Source organism: Pithys albifrons, chromosome 4 (assembly GCF_047495875.1).
Source record: "Pithys albifrons albifrons isolate INPA30051 chromosome 4, PitAlb_v1, whole genome shotgun sequence".
In the NCBI taxonomy this organism is placed as follows: domain Eukaryota; kingdom Metazoa; phylum Chordata; class Aves; order Passeriformes; family Thamnophilidae; genus Pithys; species Pithys albifrons.
In genome coordinates, this window is record NC_092461.1 from 100,840,868 (window position 1) to 100,850,347 (window position 9,480).

Sequence of the window (9,480 nt, forward strand, 5' to 3'; positions counted from 1 at the left end):
GTCCCTGAGCCCTCTGCTCTGTCTGTGCTGCAGGTTCTGTGCCTGCTGAGTGTCCCTGAGCCCTCTGCTGTGTCTGTGCTGCAGGTTCTGTGCATGCTGAGTGTCCCTGAGCCCTCTGCTGTGTCTGTGCTGCTCTGTCTGTGCCTGCTGAGTGTCCCTGAGCCCTCTGCTGTGTCTGTGCTGCAGGTTCTGTGCCTGCTGAGTGTCCCTGAGCCCTCAGCTGTGTCTGTGCTGCAGGTTCTGTGCCTGCTGAGTGTCCCTGAGCCCTCAGCTGTGTCTGTGCTGCTCTGTCTGTGCCTGCTGAGTGTCCCTGAGCCCTCAGCTGTGTCTGTGCTGCAGGCTCTGTGCCTGCAAACTCTCCAAAAAAGGAGAAAAATTAATGTAAGTACAAAAAAATCAATTTAAAAAATCAAAATTTAAAAAGATAAAGCTAACAAGTGTGACAAAAGAGCAACCAAAAATGACATAAAATAAAAAATAAAATAAGAGCTTTCGCTATTGGGCGACGGTGGGAGTGGAAGGCGCGGCTGCAGAGAAAGAGCCGCTCCCCGGCCCGTGCAGCGCCTTCGCCGCTCGGGTCCCGGCGGGCATTCGTGGTGGTGGGGGCTGGACTGCGGTGCAGTTCCCGGCCGTGTCCGCCAGGCGGCGCCGGCGAGGCAGACGGGGGCGGCCGAGGGAGGGATTCGAACCGGCGATTGGGGAGAGAGAGCCGCGTCCCAGGCGCGCGCCTTGACCGCTCGGCCAGCGGGGCGGGGGCGTGGCCAGCAAGGCGGGGGCGTGCCCGCCCTGCACGGCCCGTAATGGTAAAAACGGAATAAAAGAAATAAAATTAAAAATAAAATTAAAAATTTGAGGAAACCGACATGACAAAGGAATGAGTCCCGGAAGCGTCGGTGGAACCCAGAAGGCTTTGCGGCGCCTCGTTTTATTTTGCAGGCTTTGTAAAATAAAAAATACAGGAAAGTATGCAAACCAAATCCATAAAAAAAAGGAAGTCCCGGTAGATCCCGGGGGCTGTTTGGCGTCTCTGGTGTTCCTTCTGTGTCCACGAGTGTCCCAGAAGGCTCCCGGGAGATGGTGGGAGTCCCTGGGGGGTCTCCTGGGGGCGTTGGGGGTCCTTGGGGGTTCCTGTAGGACCATGGAGGTACCTGGAAGTCTCGGAGTGGGACGGGGGCGGTGGGGCGGGGAGCGTTTTAAGTCCCTGCGAGAATCGTGGCGGTCCCCGGGAGGTACTCGGGGTCTCCAGTTCTCCCGGGGCAGCCAGAGTCCAGCTGTGTTCTGCAGAGAAGAAATGGAGAGCTGGGGGAGGCCCGAGCAACTTGCAATGTTAAGCTGCCCCGAGGGGCTCCTTGGCTGGGCCCGCCGCCCGCAGCCCCCTCGTTCCCCGGAGCGCCGGGCCAGGGCCGCGCCGCGGAGGCTTCGGGCCCGCTCGGGCCGCGTGTGGCGGGGGGGCGGAGGGGCGGGGGTCATGCCGGGAGCGAGCAGAGAGGGCAGAGCGGCGAAGCCGGAGGCGGCACAGCCCCCAGCTAGCTCCGCCTTCCCGCCGGCAGAACGGCACCCACCGGCGGGCGCGCCTGTCAGTCTCGTCGGATCCAGCCCTCTGCTCGCTCCCCCTCCCCGCCGGCGGCGCGGCACCCCACCGGGGGGACTCTTAGATTTTTCATGTAGTTTTCGTCATATTTTTTGAATGTTAAAGGGCGCGAAGCGCGGTGCCGACCCCCCGTGGCCGCGCCCATCCCGCACCGGCTGGACACGCCCCACCGTGACCACGCCCCCGCCCCGCTGGCCGAGCGGTCAAGGCGCCCGCCTGGGACGCGGCTCTCTCTCCCCAAACGCCGGTTCGAATCCCGCCCTCGGCCGCCCCCCGTCTGCCTCGCCGGCGCCGCCTGGCGGACACGACCGAGAACTGCAGCTCAGCCGAGCGCCTTCGTTCCCCCCCCCCCGCATGCCGCCCGGGGCCCGAGCGGGAAGTCGGTGGATCGACGGGCGCGGGGGGAACGGCGCTTTTTCTACAGCCGCGGCTTCCACTCCCGCCGTCGGCCACCAACAAAACCTCCTATTTGATTTATTATTTTATGTTATTTGTATTGGTTTCTTCGTTACCATTTTTAGGTTGATTTCGGCTCTTCTCACCTGGTCTCCAGGTTCCCGTGCCAAAGCTCCCACAAGCAGTGCCAGGCAGGAGCCGCCCGGCCTTTACCTCCCCCACACAGACTGTTTGCTGCCAGCACCAGCAGCTTTTTGGGCTGACATGTGGAAAGTCGGCCGGCACCCACGGAATTGCCTTTGCTCCCTTCCTAAAGGAACAAAGCTTCCCGAGTTGCAGCCCCAACAACTCCTTCACCAGATGAGTTTATTGAAACAACTTTTCAGAGCAGGCATTTCTGAGCGTACTCCATCAATCCCAAGAGTTCAGAAAAAACACTGTCCGCTGTCCAAAGGAACTGTGCATGTTACAAATGGGATGTTTTTACATCCTCATTTATACCACCCCACAAACATAAATGGCACTCATTATGCAAATTGCTATAACTACCCTAAAAAAAGTAGGGCACACGTGGAAACAGCTCTTTACCCGAGGCTGCTACAGCTGCCCCATGCCTTGGACCCCAAGATCAAGTCACTAGTGTAAAGATGAACGAATCAACAGATTTTCTACAGTTTTCTTCTTTATTGACCTTGAAATTCTATGCTTTTTTGAAAACAATATTCTTACACGGTATTTAGTGGAGAGTGCAGCCTTTGACTATTTACTACAATATAAATGCTTCAAGATTCTTTTCGCCCTCATTGTTCTTGACATCTGTAGCCACGCTAATGTAAGGCATGACAGCAGAAAACCAACCAAAAAAACCTCAAAAAAGAACCCAGCAGAAAACCCTCTAAACCAAATCCCTACACAGAGTGGATTTAATCAACTAACAAAAGAAAAGAAGATCCAGAGTTCAGGGGGAAACCATTACTAGAAAATCGCAGGTATTTGGAAATTAGGAAGTGCTGCCATGAACACGTGCACCATCAGCACACGTTGTCATTGTAAAGAATTCAGCATTGAGTTTGGAGTTCCCTTTTGAAAAACAGTCTTCTGAGTTGATATTCTGAACGCAAACCACTTTTTACCTGCTCCACTTGGAGTGCAGCCCAGCTGCTTCTTAAAGGTCAGGTTCCATTCCAATGTGCGTACTCTTGAGCTCACAAAATTTTCACACAGTTGAATGTTTTACCAGTTCCTTTGGAGCGAGATGATCATTTTATTGTCAAAATAAGTAACCTTGATGAAAGCCAATTGCAACAGTACATCTTTATACCCAGTGTCAAAGCAACGTGATGTTATAAATAATTGCATACAATGTATTACACAGAAGAAGTTATACACATTCCAGGTAACCATGGAGCAATTGACAGCAGTAGAGGACTACTGAGCATGGGCACAAAGTATTTTTCAGAACAGGATTTGTGGAAACTTAAAGGAAAAAGTAGCCTCTGGAAAGATGACAATCTTTGCATAACATTTTTGTTTTAAATGAAGTCAATGATTTTTATTTTTCAGATGCTCTTTATAAGAATACAATTTCTATTTAAACAAACATAAAGGCTCTAAACTTAAGACACTCTACATATGTACATAATTTACACATCAGGAATGGTTTTCTTATTTGCTTGAGTCTCTCAGTGCTCCACTTCTTCTCTGCAGAGCACAGCTGCACTCTGCCAGCCCCAGAGACCCGGGGACCGCCAGGAACTTACAGTGTCCTAGAGAAACCCCCAAGAAGCCCCAACATCCTCAGGGACCCAGTGACACAGAACAGGAGTCCAAGAGAAACCAAGGGACCAAGGCTACAGGTGGGCCACCGAGAGGCTTTGCTGCCTCCTCGGAAAGAAGGGCTGAGGCTAGCCTCTGCTCTCTGGCCAGCCTCGAAGCCCCTCCACAAGCCAGGCCAAGTCTGAGAGCATTGCCTTCTGCTGCTGTGCAGTACGGATGGCACCCCACAGCTTGCTACACAGAGCCCCTCTTTCCCTCCTGGGAAGCCTAAGCTACGCTACCTGCTTTTCTAGGGGGACCAAGGGACACGCTCGCTCTCTCACTCACACCAACAAAGACAAGACAGAGACACAAAGGGGCAACGTCCCAGGAGAGGGAGCAAGCTCTGAGCAGCAACCTGCGGCGAGCCATTCCTGACGCCCAGCAGCGGGAGAACACGGCCTCAGACTCGCGCTGGCCTGCCCAGACACCTCAAGCCCCTGACTACGCAGGGCGGCTTCAAGGCTGGACAACGAACACAGGCTGTGACATGCCCAGGCTACAGGGGGGGTCACCGTGGCCAGCAGCCGCCACCAGGCTCAAGGTGCCAAGGCAAAGAAAAAAAAGCCCTGTTGTTTACACGGTGGGCTGTGGTCCGGAGACCTGCATTCGCCTATCAGGTGAGGCCAAGCGGACTCTCACCCTCCTTCCAAGGTCGCCCCCTCTCTATGGGCAGCCAAAGGAGAACCGTGGCAAAAGGCCAATAACACCAAACCCCGTTTACATGGAGAGTTGCCCAGCACAAAGCCACCCTGAAGGTGCCCACCGCACTCCTACGTGTATGCCTGTCCCGGTGATGGCCGGGAGAGTTTGTCAGGACAGCCTTTCTTGTACCCTCTTGACCTCGACGCTGCTGATCCTCTTCTGAACTCTTTTGCCTCGCCGTCCCGCGCTCCTGGCTCTGCTTTCTTCTCGGATGGCTTCCGTCAAGCAAAGAGAATAACACAGTTGAGTCCGAGAAGCTCCAACTCCTTCAAGTCAGTGAAACGGGCACCCAGAGCGAGCTCCCCAAGCCACCATCACCTGCCCACTCCCACCACCCCCCCACGGCTCCACACAACCCTCCAACTTCCACTGGTGTCACCTCCACGTTTTCCCACGTCAGCACTGCCATCCGCACGATGCCGCCGCTCTCTTCTCCAATGGTTTCTGCAAAGGAAGGAGGACACAGGCAGGTGTGAGAAACACCAGCTCCTCCATAGGAAGTAAACCGGGACCCTACATCCCCAGAAGGAGACCTCCAAGTCACTCCAAACCCACCCACAGAGCCCCCCACTGACACAAACCTCTCCAAACCTCACCTTGAGTGGTCACAGCGACGCCCCGTCTGCTGCTGGGAGCCAGGCCCTCTGGGCAAAGGAAGCTGGGCATGCAAAGCAGTAGCCAAAGAGGCTGCACCTCTGACTACAGAGGGCTCGAGACGCTGCTAGTCTGCAAAGTGCCCGGGGCTCCAGGGCACTGGCCCAGACTTATGGGCGGCCCTGGGCCCAAAGGCCCGCAGAGGCTTCTTTCTCTTCGCCTCAGGGGAACCCAGACACCCTCCCTCCTAACGGTGCTCCGTTGGCTGCCCGAAGAGAGAGGGCAACCCTGGAAGGAGGGTGAGAATCCCGTTCTTCACCCCCGATGGGAAAATGGAGCTCTCCCAACCCCAGCCCACCCTGAAAACAGGGCACGGCTTTCTTTATTGCCTTGCCACCTTTTGTGGCTGCTGGTGCCTGTCGTCCACTGTGACGCCCTGTAGCTGGGCCATGTCATGTCCTCTGCTCGTTGGCAGCTGTGAAGCCCCTCCACATTGCCAGGCCCTCGTGGCCTCTGCACAAGCCAGGCCATGTCTAAGGCCATTGCCTCCTGCTGCTGTGCAGTACGGATGGCACCCCACAGCTTCCTACAAAGAGCCCCTCTTTCCCTCCTGGGAAGCCTAAGCTACGCTACCTGCTTTTCTAGGGGGACAAAGGGACACGCTCGCTCTCTCACTCACACCGACAAAGACAAGACAGAGACACAAAGGGGCAACGTCCCAGGAGAGGGAGCAAGCTCTGAGCAGCAACCTGCGGCGAGCCATTCCTGACGCCCAGCAGCGGGAGAACACGGCCTCAGACTTGCCCTGGCCTGCCCAGACACCTCAAGCCCCTGACTACGCAGGGCGGCTTCAAGGCTGGACAACGAACACAGGCTGTGACATGCCCAGGCTACAGGGGGGTCACCGTGGCCAGCAGCCGCCACCAGGCTCAAGGTGCCAAGGGAAACAAAGAAGCCCTGCTCCGCTGACACGGTGGCCTGCGGTCAGGATACCTCCATTTGCCCCTGGGATGTGGAGAAGGGCTCTCTCGCTCTCCTTACAGTGTTTCCCGCTCTCCCTGGGCAGCCAAAGGAAAACCGTGGCAAAAGGCCAAAAACACCAAAGGAAAGACCCAGCCCTGTTTACAGGGGGGTCGCCCAATGAAAGCCAGCGGGGCACCCTGAAGGTGCCCGCTGCACTCTAAGTGTATGCCCGAACACAGTGATGGCAGGAGGTTCATTTGCCCAGAAGGCCTTTCTTGTGCCCCCTCTTGACCTCGACGCTGCTGATCCTCTGCTGAACTCTTGCCTCGCCGTCCCTCGCCGTCCCACGCTCCTGGCTCTGCTTTCTTCTCGGATGGCTTCCGTCAAGCAAAGAGAATAACACAGTTGAGTCTGAGAAGCTCCAACTCTTTCAAGTCAGTGAAACGGGCACCCAGAGCGAGCTCCCCAAGCCACCATCACCTGCCCGCTCCCACCACACCCCCTACGGCTCCACACAACCCTCCAACTTCCACTGGTGTCACCTCCACGTTTTCCCACGTCAGCACTGCCATCCGCACGATGCCGCCGCTCTCTTCTCCAATGGTTTCTGCAAAGGAAGGAGGACACAGGCAGGTGTGAGAAACACCAGCTCCTCCGTAGGAAGTAAACCGGGACCCTACATCCCCAGAAGGAGACCTCCAAGTCACTCCAAACCCACCCACAGAGCCCCCCACTGACACAAACCTCTCCAAACCTCACCTTGAGTGGTCACAGCGACGCCCCGTCTGCTGCTGGGAGCCAGGCCCTCTGGGCAAAGGAAGCTGGGCATGCAAAGCAGTAGCCAAAGAGGCTGCACCTCTGACTACAGAGGGCTCGAGCTGCTGCTAGTCTGCAAAGTGCCCGGGACTCCAGGGCACTGGCCCAGACTTACGGGCGGCCCTGGGCCCACAGGCCCACGGAGGCTCCTTTTCTCCGCCTCAGGGGCACCCAGACCCGCTCCCCCCTAACGGTGCTTCGTTGGCTGCCCGAAGAGAGAGGGCAACCCAGGAAGGAGGGTGAGAATCCCGTTCTTCACCCCCGATGGGAAAATGGAGCTCTCCCAACCCCAGCCCACCCTGAAAACAGGGCACGGCTTTCTTTATTGCCTTGCCACCTTTTGTGGCTGCTGGCGCCTGTCGTCCACTGTGACGCCCTGTAGCTGGGCCATGTCATGTCCTCTGCTCGTTGGCAGCTGTGAAGCCCCTCCACATTGCCAGGCCCTCGTGGCCTCTGCACAAGCCAGGCCATGTCTAAGGCGGCCTCCTGCTGCTGTGCAGTACGGATGGCACCCCACAGCTTCCTACAAAGAGCCCCTCTTTCCCTCCTGGGAAGCCTAAGCTACGCTACCTGCTTTTCTAGGGGGACCAAGGGACACGCTCGCTCTCTCACTCACACCGACAAAGACCAGACAGAGACACAAAGGGGCAACGTCCCAGGAGAGGGAGCAAGCTCTGAGCAGCAACCTGCGGCGAGCCATTCCTGACGCCCAGCAGCGGGAGAACACGGCCTCAGACTTGCCCTGGCCTGCCCAGACACCTCAAGCCCCTGACTACGCAGGGCGGCTTCAAGGCTGGACAACGAACACAGGCTGTGACATGCCCAGGCTACAGGGGGGTCACCGTGGCCAGCAGCCGCCACCAGGCTCAAGGTGCCAAGGGAAACAAAGAAGCCCTGCTCCGCTGACACGGTGGCCTGCAGTCAGGATACCTCCATTTGCCCCTGGGATGTGGAGAAGGGCTCTCTCGCTCTCCTTACAGTGTTTCCCGCTCTCCCTGGGCAGCCAAAGGAGAACCGTGGCAAAAGGCCAAAAACACCAAAGGAAAGACCCAGCCATGTTTACGGGGGGGTCGCCCAGTGAAAGCCAGCGGGGCACCCTGAAGGTTCCTGCTGCACTTCAACATGTGTGTCTGTCCCGATGACGGCAGGGACAGTTGTTTGCCCAGAAGGCCTGTCTTGTGCTCCCTCTTGACCTCGATGCTGCTGATCCTCCTCTGCACTCTTTCCTCGATGTCCATCTCCATCTGTTTCTCGACAGCTTCTGCAAGATAAAGAGAAGAGGGTTAGCCCTGAGGTCTCTCTATTAACCTCTACTCCTGTACAAGGACTTAAGTCTTGGAGCAGTACTTGTTTTCATTATATATTGTCTCCTGAACCCACATGAAAATTTTAATGTGATTCATCCTCTTTTCTTTTGTTTTCCTCCCTTTTCAGCCTTCTAACCCGTTTGCTGCTTGAAAAATCTGTGGCTGGACTCGGCATGAAGTACTTATTACCATTCTTTTTCTCTTCTTACAGGAAAATTACGTCCAAGATCCTTTGTTAAACTTTGACTCCATGATTGGAAAGAACGTAAAACAGTATTCCTAATTTATGGAGTCATTCCCTAGGATGGTGAATTTTTTTTTCAGAAAAATCTGTCTCCTTCACCCCATCAGCAAGTTTAGTTTCTACAACTAAAAGAACTGCACACATCCAGAATGCTAGTTTAGCACAGCCTGCTTAAATGTCCATTCTTTCTCCTACCTAAATTGTCTTGCCAACTTGCAGATGCCTGCTATGAAAATGCTACCAATGTCTTCCCTGAAGTACTTCTGATTTTGTCTTTAAATAGGATGGCCCCATGCTTATATCCCTCCAAGATGTTTATTCTGTCCCTAATAGTTATGCCAGATTGCTCTGAAAAATGTTTATTTTGTCCCCCATAGGCACCCTCTTTTTTTGCTTTTCCCTCAGAATTGTCACGAAACACCCTGCTGCGCTCTGATGCTGTAGTCCAACACTCCCTAGTCTCTAAAACCCAAAATTAGCCCCAGGGCGACTCTACAAGCTTTTATCGGAGCTTTTCAAAGCACCTTTCGCCTGCCCTGCCTCAGGGCTGAGGGGAGCGGCGGGGAAGGGCACAGCTACGGCACGGCCAAGCCCCCCCCACCGCCCTCACGGCACCTGTCGCTGTCCGTGTAGCCCTCACAGCCCCCCAGGAGCGTGGGGGACACCCCTTCTCCCTCCCGGAGCGGCGGGGACCCGCCTGTGCCTCCCGGAGCGGCGGGCGGGACCCGCCTCTGCCCCCCGCCCCTGCCCCGAGCGGCGGGAGGGGTGGGGGCGGGAATCCGCGGCTCCCTCACGCACTCACCGGGGACGACTCTTAACACTTTACCTCGCCTTTTCCCCTCAAAACATGTCCCAGCTCTGCCCCCACGGTTCCCTTGGCTTTACATCGCTTTGAGGCTGTGCCATAGCTGACCTCTCCCCTCAGTAACGCCACAGACACCTCACTGCTCTCCCACACGACCGCTCTGCGCCCCGTGCCCCCCGCATCGGCGTAAAATGGCGCCTCGCCTCTCCTTTCCTTGAGCCCCTCACGGTGGGCGGGGCAGCGC

At 56.1% G+C, this 9,480-nt stretch overlaps 1 long non-coding RNA gene across 1 annotated transcript; it reads right to left on the reverse strand.

Annotated features, from left to right (window-relative positions):
* Positions 1 to 6,026: 6,026 nt before the first annotated feature.
* On the reverse strand, positions 6,027 to 6,944 carry LOC139671004 (uncharacterized). The gene is made up of 3 exons (XR_011697636.1): positions 6,824 to 6,944; positions 6,607 to 6,671; positions 6,027 to 6,441 (listed from the first exon to the last, which is right to left on the reverse strand). It is a non-coding gene; the product is annotated as an uncharacterized lncRNA (long non-coding RNA).
* Between the last annotated feature and the right edge of the window lie 2,536 nt (positions 6,945 to 9,480).